At 37.6% G+C, this 14,604-nt stretch overlaps 1 long non-coding RNA gene across 1 annotated transcript in view; it reads right to left on the minus strand.

The window, feature by feature from the left end:
* The window catches only part of LOC309614422, a 173,112-nt gene that overhangs the window by 123,601 nt on the left and 34,907 nt on the right, over positions 1–14,604 (minus strand). The window contains exon 2 of the long non-coding RNA XR_014236168.1: positions 7,328–7,379. This is a non-coding gene — a long non-coding RNA (uncharacterized lncRNA). The remainder of the gene's footprint in view (positions 1–7,327; positions 7,380–14,604) is intronic.

The raw sequence follows: 14,604 nt of genomic DNA on the forward strand, positions 1-14,604 counted from the left end.
TGTTTAGGAATCTATTATACAAAGAGTCTGATAGGGAAGCTTCCAGCATGTATTAGTATGTCTTACACCCAAGGTAAACTTAAATACGTAAATACTATTATGTTCAACATAATAGTTCTGAGGATATATCTATGTGACACAAACAGTGTTAAAAACTGCAAATAATTTCAGCCCAGTTGTTGACTTGCCTGATTTTTGTTACAAACATGGCTGTTCTAAGGCTCAAAGGGGCCTGAAGTCTGTAGGGAAGATGGGGCTTTATAGGGGATTGAGCACCTTGGAGAAGCTATTCAATGTTCCTTCCTTTGGTAAACACCCTATCCTTTTATTCCATGTGGATCCAAAGAGTTGCAATATTTGGACCAATACTCCCTTATAAGGGTAGACACAGAATCCAGACAAGGCCCAAGATACATTTGTATATTTCAGGGAAGGGATGGAAAGTTGGTGGCAGAACTGAAAAGAAATTGACCATGTGATCCCACTTCTAAGGTCCCCTGATTTTGCTGATTCTTCTCTCTCATAGGCCTGCTTTTATAGCACTTCCATTTTGTGAACTATTTACTAGCTTTCCAATAAATGCCTTTATGTGGTTCCTTTTGTAGGAAGACAAGGTTAAATTAATCAGCTGGATTCTGCGTCTTGTAAAAAACTCCAATGGAAGCAGGCACTGAAACCAGACAGACCTGGATCAAATCTGATTTCGTATTTATATATAGTTATATATATATATATATATATTGTATATATAACTATATAATATACAATTATAAATATATATGTATTGGGTTGGCCAAAAAGTTTGTTCAGGTTTTGATGTTATGGAAAAACCCAAATGAACTTTTTGGCCAACCCAATATATTTTATATATTATATATTATATAAAGATAATATATATACCTCTTCAGCATTCATTTCCCCTGAATTTTTCCTACCAACTGTGCTTTGATTTTTTTCAATTTTCTACCTATATTCCATATCCAGATATGACACTTTGTAAATATTCAGCACATCCATGACTCCAGGTTTAGACACAGATAAGCTTAAACTAGTTTAATCTTATATCCCAGTTATCTATCCCAACTTTAGGCACAGTGATTGGTACAGGAATGTACACAAGGCCTAATTTGGACTAATATAAGAGAACGAACACCAAACAATATTTGGGGACTAGTAGAAGATTCTTTATCCCTAGACTGTATGGCATAAGAATATGAGGTTTGGAATTGCTGTACTATTTGGTATCAAAAGGAAAATGTCTGGAAGTTGTGGGGTTATATCAAATGAAGTTAGAAAATAAAGATTCCACCATGGAGCAAAAGAGACACAGGGAGAAACTGGGTTCTGAAAAACATCTTCTGAATGTCTCAGTCACTAATATGAATCCAATTGGAAATTGGAAATTTTAACTTAAATCAGCCTATGGATTCCTTTTACTATTAAACCCAGTGTAGGTTGAATTTATATAAATTGTACCAAGTCCTAATAGCAGCACAGATTTAGTCACCTCAGCTGTCTGGCTCTTAAATCCCAAATCTTATGAATGGGACTCACTGGCATCGGTCAAGCGTCATCCTTGAAACAACTGATTGTGAACAGGATAATAGAGTCCTGTAAGAATATGGTAGCTTCCACGGGGACCATGAGGTTAGGGCCTGAAAAAGGGAAGTTATCAGAAGGTAGGACCAGGAATGTAATCTCATAGCCTTCTACTGCTATCTTGGAGAGCTGCTAGCATAGTGCTTTACCTACGACACATCAATAAAAGATGACTGAATTATGTCTGCTGTACATTGCTCCATGGCTTCATTGAACTTCTCTAACAGTTTATGTCTGCCACACAATTACAAGTTTTGCAGTATTGCTGTCAAAGACAACTAAGTTTATGCTCCAGATATAGCTATTTTTGTGACTGATTAGCCTCCATCTCCCAGTGTGTAAAACAGGAATTTTAAATGTACCTCACAGTGATTTGCTTTTCATTATTGTTATTTTTTAAAGATTTTTTTGATGTGGACCATTTTAAAGTCTTTATTCAGTTTGTTACAATACTGCTTCTGTTTTATGTTTTGGTTTTCTGGCCACGAGGCATGTGGGATCTTAGCTCTCCAACCAGGGATCCAACCCACACCCCCTGCATTAGAAGGCGAAGTCTTAATCACTGGACCACCAGGGAAGTCCCTCATTATTGTTTAAAATAACATTTGAGTTCAGATACTGCAAGTATTTGCCATATAATATGCAATCGGTAATTATTAGCTTCAGTTTTTTATCATTCTATTATTTTATCTAATTGCTCCATGACAGAGACATATGACATATGGAATAACCAGAGTAAAAGTTTTCTATAAATGTGCATTTAGTTGAATAATGGAAATTTTATCATATCAACAATGTTTTTGGATTCCCCCATTTTGTGGTAGACCCAGGGAGGGAAGGGCACCATTCATCTTTTGTATTTCTAATACCTAAATAGTGCCATAGTATGTATGTCTATTGGATCAATAAATGGATGGAATGATGAATGGATAAATAGGTCATAACTCATATTTTTGACTGCTTATCTATGCCAGGAACTGAGCTAGATTTTTAAAGAATATTATTTTATTTCATCTTAACAAATTTAAAAATTCCATTTCATAGAGGAGGAAAATACCGTCTTCAGTGGTCTTATTACTTGTCCAAGATGGAGCCACCCATCAGTGAATGGTAAAGCTGGGTCTCATCTCCCCACACCCTTCCTACTGAATCCAAAGCCCAAGCTTTGCTAGAACAATTGATTTATAAGCTTCTCAAAGGTGATGATCATATTTTAACCTCTTTGTTTCTTTACCCACAGCGTCTAGCCATACTAAGCACATGATATGAATGTATTTACTTATTTACTTATTTATTGGCTCAGCTTGCATTGACATGTGTACAAATGGAAGAAAGTGTGACTTGACTGTACTGGAATTAGTTGTGTAATAAGGGTTGACCAAAACCAGTGGAAGAAAACTTTTGACTTTAGCATTAGAAATACTAATTTTTAAATAAACAAGCTATAAAAATAGACTAGTGTGCTGCTATTATTCAACTTAAAGCCTAAGGAAAAAAATGAGTAATATTTCTCACTATGTTGAATACATTCACGCACGTTTTTACACCTAAATCCACTCTATTTTATTCTAAATAATAGATGGCCAGTGACTTTTAAAAGCACCAATATGTCAGTATAATTATCTAAAAATCTAACAAAAAATTGTATTCTTTGTAGACTAGAAGGGCATATTTTAAATGCAAATGGAATATTTTTAGAACCTGTACATCATCTTACCCTTTGAAAAAGTTCCCGTATTTCTTATTCTTTACTGTTAAAAATCCCCAGCTCCTCTTTCCCTGTCACAATTGTGGGATAAAAGAATTCTGGCTGTGAACTGGTCTTTCTTGAAGAATCCATTAAAGTTTAAGCTTGTACATTGCATCAAGCAAGTAATGTGTTCATTTCCCCAGAGCAGATCACAACTCTTTTGTGTCACTTAATACAAGGGGAAAAAAGAGTAAAAGAAAGGAAGAAACAAAATGGTGTTTGCAGTGAGAATCTGCACATAAAAGGTTTGGCCATTAGATTTCACAACAGCATGTAGGTATGCGTTAAGTTCACTAATTGGAAAATAGTGCTTCAAAATTCCAAGAAATAATCCATAGTAAACAAAAACACAGAAAAATCAGAGAGAAATATTCATGACCTCTCTTATGAATACATCAGCTATTTTTTGGAAATAAATTTTGGGGTTATCCTGGGACCAAGGCACATACTCTGTGCTAAGTCTTTCAATCACTTTCTTGCATGTGTTTGTTTTTTTGGGGAAAAAAGCCCTTAGACTTCTTGATGGAAATATCTCAAAGGTTACTTTAGGAACATGTATGAAGTGATTCCTGATTTGAATAATGTAGATATTCAGAGTATTGCGCACCCAGCAGAACAGTTAGTCCCTCTGACTAGGGAAGGCTACTTGGCTGTCCAGAATGATGAATTCAACCCAGTCCAGGGTCTGTCTCTCAGCCTTCCAAGCTCAGATACATGCTCATGTCATTGTCCTGGTGATGATCTGATTCAGCGGATACTGAATCACACTAATAAAGCTCAAAGAGACTGAAGGGCTTTGCCAGAATGACAACTATTGAATTCAAATTAGAATAAAATTATCAAGTAATCAGGATACTAGCATCAGCTTGACTGCATATTCTTTCCCTGTAGGCAAGCTGTGCCAAAAGCAAAATGATGAGAGGATTATTTGGTTTTGTAGCATCAGAATAAGGGTAGTTAATGATATCTATTTGCATGTTTAATGGCTCACATAGCCAGATGACCTACAGACCTCCACAAGAGAGACATAGCTTCTCTAAGACAGAAGGACCCTCCCATGCCCTCCCTAGGGTAGACATCTGACATTTTCCTCTGTGAATATCTTTATTTTGTTAATCTGATGTCCATTACTTTTTCACTGATCCTTTCTTTGTACATATTACTGGTTTTACTCATGTTTTATATGATCTAGATGACATTTTATTTTTAGTTATGGGGCAAATAGCTTGGATTAAAGTGCTGGTAGGACATTCATAACTTTGAATAACAACTGATTGATTTTGCCCAATATCTCAGTGACGGGAGCTTCCACACCTTCCATATTGTTCTTACTATAACTCCACTTTGTTCAACACTCTTTCAGCAATTTTGGCAAACATACAGAAGGCAGTATTCTCACATTTGTGGACCCCCCACACACTGAATAGCAATATAAAGTCTTATCTAACAAGGAGTAATGTGTTGAAAAGAGGCACTCATTTATTCAGCAATGTTTCCTGAATGCCTACTATGTGCTAGGCACCATTCTAGGCACTGGAGATACAGCAGTGAACAAAATCAAGTCCCTGACCTCATGGAGTCCACATTCTAATGGGGAAAATGATAATATACAAATAAATCAAAATGAATACAATAAAAAGGAAATGAGAAATACTATGAAAAAAACTAGAACAAGGTGGGGGAATAGACAATGATGGGGAAATGTTCTACCAGACAGGATGATCATGGATGTGACCCACAGGTAGAATTAAGGCAGATTTTGCCTGAACAGAAGAAAGAACTCATTAAGAATCCCATCTCATTAAGAACTCATAAAGAATCTCATTAAAATTGGCTCCACTTGGTGAAGTAGTCTGGAGTAGAGAACTTGCCAAAGCTAAGTTCTGTATCAGAGTAGATTCTATGATTCTAGATAGATAGAATCTGACAAGTAGTCCTCATATCAGCCTGTTCCAAAATTATACTTAATTATTGATAAAAATTTGGAAATATAAACTAGCAACTCCAACCAAAGCTAAAATTTTAACTATAGCCAGTACAAAGGACTTTTAATTTTGATGAATGAAACATTTGCAACAGAAATTTATTGCACAATGTTTCTAACATACTTAACCATTTGATAAAGAAAACTTATCATGAAAGTTGCTATCTTCTCTCTGATTTGGAAATACATAGTAGGGAAAAAAGAATAGCCCCCTCTCTATCTCCTACAAAGATTGTTTCTTCTCATGCCAGGGCACCATTCCATTCCTTCCCCACCCAGACTTACATATTATTTATCATCAGATAGGAATACTGATATTATAATGGCTTTATATATTGTGGTAATTAAATTAGTACGTAGGCATATGTAATATAGGGCCTGCCATATTTAAGTTATGGTAGAATGATTGCATAAATGGCTGCAGTTCACCACCCTTCCCTGTATCTATACCCTTTGCCATGTGACACCGTAGCTCCTTCTGTCAAAAGGTGGAAGCTATTTCTCCACCCTGGGAATCTGGCATGGCCTATTGCCTTGTTTTGACCAAAACAATGGAGCAAAAGTAAAGGTATACTAGTTCCAAGCCTACACCTCAAGAGGTCCTGAATGCTTTTGTTTTCTCTTGGAACCATGTCTCCAGCATGAAAATAAATCCACTCTATCCTGGTAGATAATGAGGACCACATAAAGGAGAGATGACTAGATCTCAGCCAAGACCTGCAGTTTGCTTATCTTGAACTGACTATGACACACCTGTATGAACGAGCCAGCCAGCCTAGACCAGCCATGTCTCACCTGAAACTGTACAACTTCCTAACCAACTCATACACTCATGTCTTTCATCCCACTTTTGTATTTCCACTACACAGCAATAGTTAACTGAACCACACGTGTTCAATACATGTTCTCTGTCATCACCATCACTCTGCTACAAATACATAAAGATACTGCATCATAAAATATATCATCTCAAGAAACGAAACACTTGAAATACAAAACGTGTGATGGAGGTTTTTGTTAACACATCCTACTGGTTTATAGTGAGACTAGGAAAAGAATAATCCACAATTAAGATATGAAGTGAATATCTATAGGATTCTGGACTTGGTCAAACAACTATGCACAAAAACATTTTTCTGGGTTTTGAGAGTCCAGGTGCGTTGCAGGATACAACCATCCTCTGTAGTGACCCACATGATCCGTTCCTTCTTTACAAAAGCATTAGGTCCAAGCTACTTGGACACTTTACTGCTTTGATATGATTACACAAGTCTTATTCCCAAGTGTGCACTGATTAAAAAAAAAAGAAAACAACCCTGTTCAAATTGGCAACTGAAATACTCTTAGTTGTTAAATTTTGTTATAGAGCTCTCCTTCTTAAAGAAATAATTAGAAAATTATATTTAGTCCATTAAAAACAGAATCAGGGAAAGAGAACATGAACCTTAATACTTTAAGGAGAGATGGTTTCTAGAAAGTCTAGAATGAAATAACCAAAATAATCCTTTTAAATGTCTTCAGTAGAGTTCAACAAGATGTCTGTAATAAACAGGAAAAGAAATCCACAGCAAACCTAAAATGAGAAAAAGGAAGCCAGCAAAGGGATGAACTAAGGCAAGCAGTGGGGCTATGAAGGAGGATGGCTATTTGAACACTCGCATCCACCTCTTCTCTCAGATTCCACTGAGATGCTCAAAGGGATATTGAGAAATTGGTATCAGCACTAGACACAGAAAATGGGAATAACCCTGGCTATAAAGCAGTACACACAAAATTTGACTGAAAGAAGTCTCCATTTGTCCTGAATATAAACAAACATATTCCACCTGGGGAAGTAAAGACAAAAATATCTAGAATTCACAGAGGAAAGGAAGGCGTGAAAGGCCACTGGCATTGGGAGGGGACATCTGGATCGCACCCAGTCCGCCACAATGTGTACCAGGGCTCAGTGGCCACCATGAAGGCAGAGCCTGTGTCACTTTCTCCCGTCTTACCTTCAGCAGGTATGGTTAGACTGGGGCTGCTTCTAAGACTGACTCCAGGCTACTGCAATAGATAAAAAGAAGAATGCTTTACTAAAAAGGCAAACTCAGCCTGACCGCCCATTGCTCGACTCCTTCCAAATTCTCCCAGGTACCCGAACTGAGAAAATTAACTGTAAATTCAATCTCCATTTTTTCCTTATCTCTATATCTGTGCAGAACCCCACACAACCTTGAGAGATTTAGTAACTTGCTCAAGGTCACATAGCCTTGACGTTTGTTCAAAGAACGAAAGATTGATTCACTCACAACAAGATCATTTGTCCAATGGTCAACACCAATTTATAGTTATTAAACTTAAACATTAAACAATTCTCAAATCAATAGCCAGCATCATGTTTACTAAATACTAATGGCATTATAATTAAAGTGAGATGAGCCAATTTTTAACTCTATTGTTCCAATTTTGCCAGTAATGAAAGAAATACATATGGAATTAATTATATTTTTCCCAGAAAATATTCAATTATTTATAAATTTACAAATGGCCATGCACCGTTTCGATAAAGATATGGGAAATGACAGGATACCCAGCTGACGAGGAGAGAATTAAGTGGTACAACCCCTTAGCATGGGAATCCAGATGTGTTTATAAAAAGCTCTAAAAACCATTATCTCTATTATTCTGCCAATTCTAATTCTAGATATTTACCTAAAGGGAATAATTAGTAATGTGTACAAAGGTGTATGTTTGCACAAGGGTATTTATAACAGCACTAATCATAACATTGAACAATTGGAAACAAACTGATAGTAAAGAACTGGGTTAGTAAATTTATGTGTATACACACAACAATCAATTTTTGCTACTGCCATTTTGAGCCAGATAATTGCTGCGGGGTTTTCCTGTGCACTGCAGAACGTCTCGCAGCATCCCTGATTTCTACTCACTGCTGTCAACAGCATCCCCCATTTGTGACAACCAAAAATGACTCCAGACACTGCCAGATATCCCCAGAGGGCAAAAATCACCCCCAGCTGAGAACCACTGATACATATATATCTTTCCATATACAGCAATATACAATTTTTATCTGTTAATACTTCCATAAAGCAAGGGGGAAAAAAAAACTACACTTCAGTTGAAATCAGGATTTCACAATAAATCCCACCTCCTCCGCCCCGCCCCTTTAAAAAGAAAAGAAAAAGAGCAATGTTGTCAAAGAGCGTCTTTGAAATGGAAAAGTGTTGATTATAAATTGTCGAGCAAAAAGCAGGCAGAAGACTAGTAAATATCTTATTTTGTGTATTAAAAATAACATGAGAAGGATATATACCAAAATGTTAAAATCTGTTATCTCTGGATGGTGGGATTACAGTTAAACATTTTTTCTCTTTTGGTAATATATTTTCTTGTATTCTACAATGTAGCACAGGTTATCAAAAAAGTAAATAATAATAATAATCTTAATAATAATATTATTATTAATAATAAATAATAATATTTGATTAATAATAATCAAAAAAAGTAAATTTAAAGTAAATATCTATAAAGGCTTTATCAGTCAGGCTCTGAGTTGGAAGCGGTAGAAGCCATCTTTGGTTACTGGCGTAGAAGGTATGTATTGGTTGGCTGTTGTCTGGCTTACGGAAGTGACGAGAAGTCTAGGGAACCAGGCTTGAAAGGATCAGGAACCAAGCAGCAGCAGCATCCATAGCCCAAGGCCAGGCTGCAGTTGTAGCCTCATCAGTGTGTTGCTGCTGGGTCCCGGTGTCACCAGTGCAGAGACACCACGGCCACTGGACTCACTTTGGCTGCTACCTCCTAAACATCACTGCTGTGAATGAGTTCCAGAGGTCCTGTCACTTCTGCATCACTTGTTCAAAATTCAGCATCTCAAGAGGGAGCCTCCCACTGCATGAGCCTAACTCACATGCCCACAGCTTAGCATCTGTGAGGTGGGGCGGTGGGGGGGGGCGGAATACATATATATGTTCACTTTATGCTTCTGAGGAAGGAGGTCGGGACTTCCTCCCACCGAAGTCTTCATAGGCAGAAGTTCTAAAAAGAGTTGGGGGTTTGTAATCAAAAAAAAAAAAGGCAGAAGTTTTTTTTTAAGTAATATTTTCATCTTTCTACATGTCTATATTTGCTAGATTTTATGTTTAGGAAACAGTGTTTCCTAAAAAGGAAAAAAGTAACCAAAACAATTCTTTAGTTCTATAATCAAGAATAGCATCTATCTATCCACACACAAAATAATACATGTATCTAATTAACATCACTCACTCATGTCTATTTCTAAGAAAGAGTTAACTCTAAATATCAGAATTTGTTTTTAACGTTACTTTCATTCAAATCCTGGTGGTCACCCTGATATTCAAGGCAAGAGACCTGCTCTTCACTGTGGATGAACAAATGCCCGGTGCTGTCTGGCACAGTGAGTATTACCAGTGAGGCCAGCCAAAGGAGTTATCTTTTGTTTCTCTCTTTCAGAAAGAGCCAAGGGAAACCATTCAGTAAATAATTTAATGTGACCCCAATAAATACTGTCTCCTCCTCTCCTGAAGATATTTTAAATCTCTTGAAGCCCTGCCTCCCCAAGTCAGTAATAGGACTTATTTCCAGATGAAAATATGCACCATTAACTTAATCCAAAGGAAAGGAAGTTGTCAGTCTTTCTTCAAGTGGATTAGGTTTGTGTCAGCACTTTTCAAGTTTCCAATCCTCACCTTTAGGGGTTTGGTTTCTGTGAGATGTAATAAGTTTTGAAGTCCATGAAACAAATCAGTTGTTTAAGAGGGAATTAAAGAGCTTCATGCAACACCTTGACTTCTGGCCACTAGAAAGAACACACTCTATTGAATGGAGTGACAAGAAACTAAAATCCACAGGTAATGCACAGACCTGTCTGCTATTAGTCTTATCCTGCACCACCCCTGCTCTCTCTATCCATTGACTGCTCATTGTTGTACCATCTAAAAGTGTCCCTGAAATAGAGAAAATTTTACTGGTTTAAGCTTTTTTTTTTTTTTAATTTATTTATTTATTTATTTTTGGCTGTGTTGGGTCTTCGTTTCTGTGCGAGGGCTTTCTCTAGTTGTCGCAAGCGGGGGCCACTCTTCATCGCGGTGCGCAGGCCTCTCACCGTCACGGCCTCTCTTGTTGTGGAGCACAGGCTCCGACGCGCAGGCTCAGTAATTGTGGCTCACGGGCCCAGTTGCTCCGCGGCATGTGGGATCCTCCCAGACCAGGGCTCGAACCCGTGTGCCCTGCATTGGCAGGCAGATTCTCAACCACTGCGCCACCAGGGAAGCCCTTACTGGTTTAAGCTTGATCAACTTTTCTGGACACTTTTCATCCCATCTAAAAATGACAACTGGGAAGTAGGAAAGAGAATGAAACTCTAGGGTCTGGAGTAGGAAGTACAGGAGGGGTGGGGCTTGGGGCCATGTACTGTGGGCTTGAGAGTCAAAAGGCTTTCAGTTTTCTTGCCTGAAAACGGAAAATGCTGAGCATAGCCGGTGGGACATGAGAGACTCGATAAATTTTAACTGTTATTATATTTGCTACGTCTCCTACTTCTACTAGCAATGGGTAGAGAAAGGACAGAGGGACAGACAGGCACAAGAGGGCTTTCCCCATTCACCATTAAATGAGCATCAGCAATTCCCAAATTTTGGCCCAGGGAAGGAAATGTGTATAAGTCACCATTAACTCCCTTTCTGATGACTTCAGAAATGGCAATGTTTCCAGTAATGGAAAGTAAGTTCAAGTATCAAGCTGGTTAAGACTGATGGTATGTGCTCATAATTTCATGCTACAGATAATGGTAAATGCTCTATTAGTAACATGGAAAGTTCCAAAAGCAACTGGGATTCTGGTAGCAGCTGCAAGGGTCATTAGCCATCTTCATTGATTTGTGCAGTTGGTTTGGAGGTGGCGATTCTTATACTGTACTGAGAAGCTGTTTTTGTGCTAAATGTGACTTTTTAACATCAAATGATATTTCAATATAAACACATTGGCTATTAGAACATACTAGCGGAAATCTACACAAACTAATGCTAAGTATGGAAAGCACAATGGGAATCGTAATCTATGGACCACTAACAAACTGGGCTGAGGCCAGTATCTATGTCCAGCTGCTCACTCAGGCTCTCCTTTTGGGTAAGTAAAAGGCATCTCAAAAATCAAGTCAAACTGAGTTCCTGATATAATCCCTGCTCTTGCTAAAGTACCCTCCCCACTCGTTAGATGCTAACTCCATACTGAAGCCAGCTTTGATGTCATCCTCTTTCTTTTTATGCTCACATTCAGTTGATCAGCAAATCCCATCAGCTTTACTTTTAAATGTGTGCCCATCACCTCACCACTTACTTCCAGTGTAGTCCAAACTGCCATCATCTTTTGTCTGTATTATTCCAATAAAGATAATATTAACAAATAGGTGACAATGTAATATGTGCCAGGCATGGTTCTATGTATTTTTTATATAATACTTCAATTCATTCTCACACCAACCCTATGAAGTAGGTACTACTGTCCCTAATTTGTAGATGAGGGGACTGAGGCACAGTTTCTTGAAAATGGCAGAACTGGTGTCCTGGCTCCACTATTGTCTGACTCCACCATCAGGGCCTGTTCTCAGCACAGCAGCTGTCATTTAAGTCCCATCAAGTCAGTCCTACACCCCAAACCTTCCAATGGCTTCCTATGTCACCTAGGAAAAAGCCAAGCCCCAAGGAAGGCCCACAGCATCCTAAATGACCGCATCTCCCACTGCTCCTCCCCTTCACTTGACCTCACCAGCCATAGCACTGGTCCCTCATTGTTCTGGAACATTCCAGGTATGCTCTGATTCAGGCCCACACACAGAAATCCGCATCGCACCCGCCCTCTCATCATCCAGGTCTTGACTCAAAGGTCACCTTCTCACTGAACTCAGCCCTGTTTACTATTTAAATTTGCACCTCTCCTCACCCCAGAATTTCCAATCTACTCTTCCGGATCTGTTTTTCTCCTTAGCAATCACCATTTTCTAACACACTATGTATTTTACTTCTCTGTTTTATTATCTTTCTCCTCCTACCAACTACCAAAGGCCACTGATTTTTGTCTTCATTGCTGTGTCCAGCAATAGGGTCTGGCACATAGTACATGTTTAATACATACCCGTTGAATTAATGAATAAATATATAAGATAAAAGAATTATGTGGCTTGAAAAATTACGTATATAAGTGTTTAACTTTACAGGTGAAGCTTTGTAAAGAACGTATGCATATTTGTGATGGTTATAAAATGGACCAGTGGCTTATATACATTCCATTTAGTCAGGATACAGCGTAATTCTTTCTCTGCCAATCACACTGATCTTTAAGAATTTATACTTTAACCTTTATACTCTACCTTATTCCTTCTTCTCTCCAAGACTATAGACCTTTTTTTTGTCCTCTTTCTTCAGAGCTTCTTTCATTTCAATATTAATCTGATTTTGATGTATAAAAAGACTGGTGAATTGGGTTTCACCCAAGGCAATTTATATTAGAAGCCCTTCACACCCTAGGCCTGGCCCATGTAATCTATAAATTGGATGCACATCTCTTAAATAATCAGGAAATAACTATAGTTTGAATTTACCTTCTCCTAGGAGGATTCTGAAAACCTGATCTATTTAATCCCAATTTTCCACTGCTATCATGTTTTTTCTCTAGTATTCCATATCTTTGGGCATTTTAGCTGTATTGTAATTACTTCAATATCCTATTTCCTAGCCAGGATATGGCTTCCACTAGCATGATTTTCTTTATAATATACTCAAGGTAAAATTGTACAGAATATTTGGATGTAGGTTTTCATTTTCAAAGGCTAATGTACAAATTTGCTTTGTTTTATAAGCTTGCCACATCGTTGTATGATAAAAATATCCCACACATTTGAATTTAAGGCTTGTTACAACTCTAAGAAATCCTACATTCAGATGACGTAAGAGATCAACAGAACAAATCACAGTAGGACTACTCTTGCTTTTGTTTAAATATGTCTACATGCCACTTAATGCTTAGACTTTTAGCTTCAATGTTTACTCATTTATTTATGTCTTACTCATAAAACAACTCATAAAGATCAGCTTTCTATACTACACCTAGTGGTCTTTTGAAGTAAAATTAAACTAAGCTACAACACAATGCCCTAAAGTCTGCAAATGTTGTAATTTACTGGAGTTATTGTAAGAGACTCTTCTCACACATCAACGTGTCTTAATGGCAGACGGCTTTGTATTAAATCCACTTCCATTTGCGTTTTAATGCCATATTAAGTGAAGAAATTTGATTGCTACTCACTTTTTCCCCCTACTGTCTGCAATTTAAAATCCAAAAGTATAAACTGCTAAATACAAGTTTTAGAAGTTGTATCTAATTCTTTATATTAACTAATGCTATCCATCAAAATTTTTGTTTATATCAAAATATAAAATCCTATATAACATGATGATTAAGGTGTTACCTGAGAAAACAATTTTAAAAAGTGACTCTGTTTTTATTAAAAATTTAACCCCCGACTTCTTTTTTAAAAATACTGTTTTTACTACATGCAATATTTAGAAATTATTTAACTATGCACAACCCAAAACATGAAAAGAAATTGAGATCAAATTGGCATGTTTAAGATATATTAACACCATTCAATTGATTTAGCTGTTTGGGGTTTTTTTCCTATAAAAACCACCCACAGACTTCCCTGGTGGCGCAGTGGTTAAGAATCCACCTGCCAATGCAGGGGACAAGAGTTCGAGCCCTGGTCCGGGAAGATCCCACATGCCGTGGAGCAGCTAAGCCCGTGCGCCACAACTACTGAGCCTGTGCTCTAGAGCCTGCGAGGCACAACTACTGAGCCTGCGTGCCACAACTACTGACACCCGCACCCTAGAGCCCGTGCTCTGCAACAAGAGAAGACACCACAGTAAGAAGCCTGCGCACCACAACGAAGAGTAGCCCCCTCTCACCACAGCTAGAGAAAGCCCATGGGCAGCAACAAAGACCCAGCACAGCCAAAAATAAAATTAATTAATTAATTAATTAATTAAAAAAAACCCACCCACGTCTAGCTAGAAATAAATGAAACAAAGAATAGTGTTAAATTTATGTTAGAGAATGTCATAAACAGGAATATAGGCTTAGGTTTCAGTTATAACTTTAGTTGATCAACAAACAACTTTCAATTTTTCTATTTTACTTGCTACTTCATATTTCAAAATTTTCATCATTCAATGTGATCAAAATATGG

The sequence above is a fragment of the Balaenoptera borealis genome (genome assembly GCF_965194805.1).
Source record: "Balaenoptera borealis genome assembly, chromosome: 16".
Lineage (NCBI taxonomy): Eukaryota > Metazoa > Chordata > Mammalia > Artiodactyla > Balaenopteridae > Balaenoptera > Balaenoptera borealis.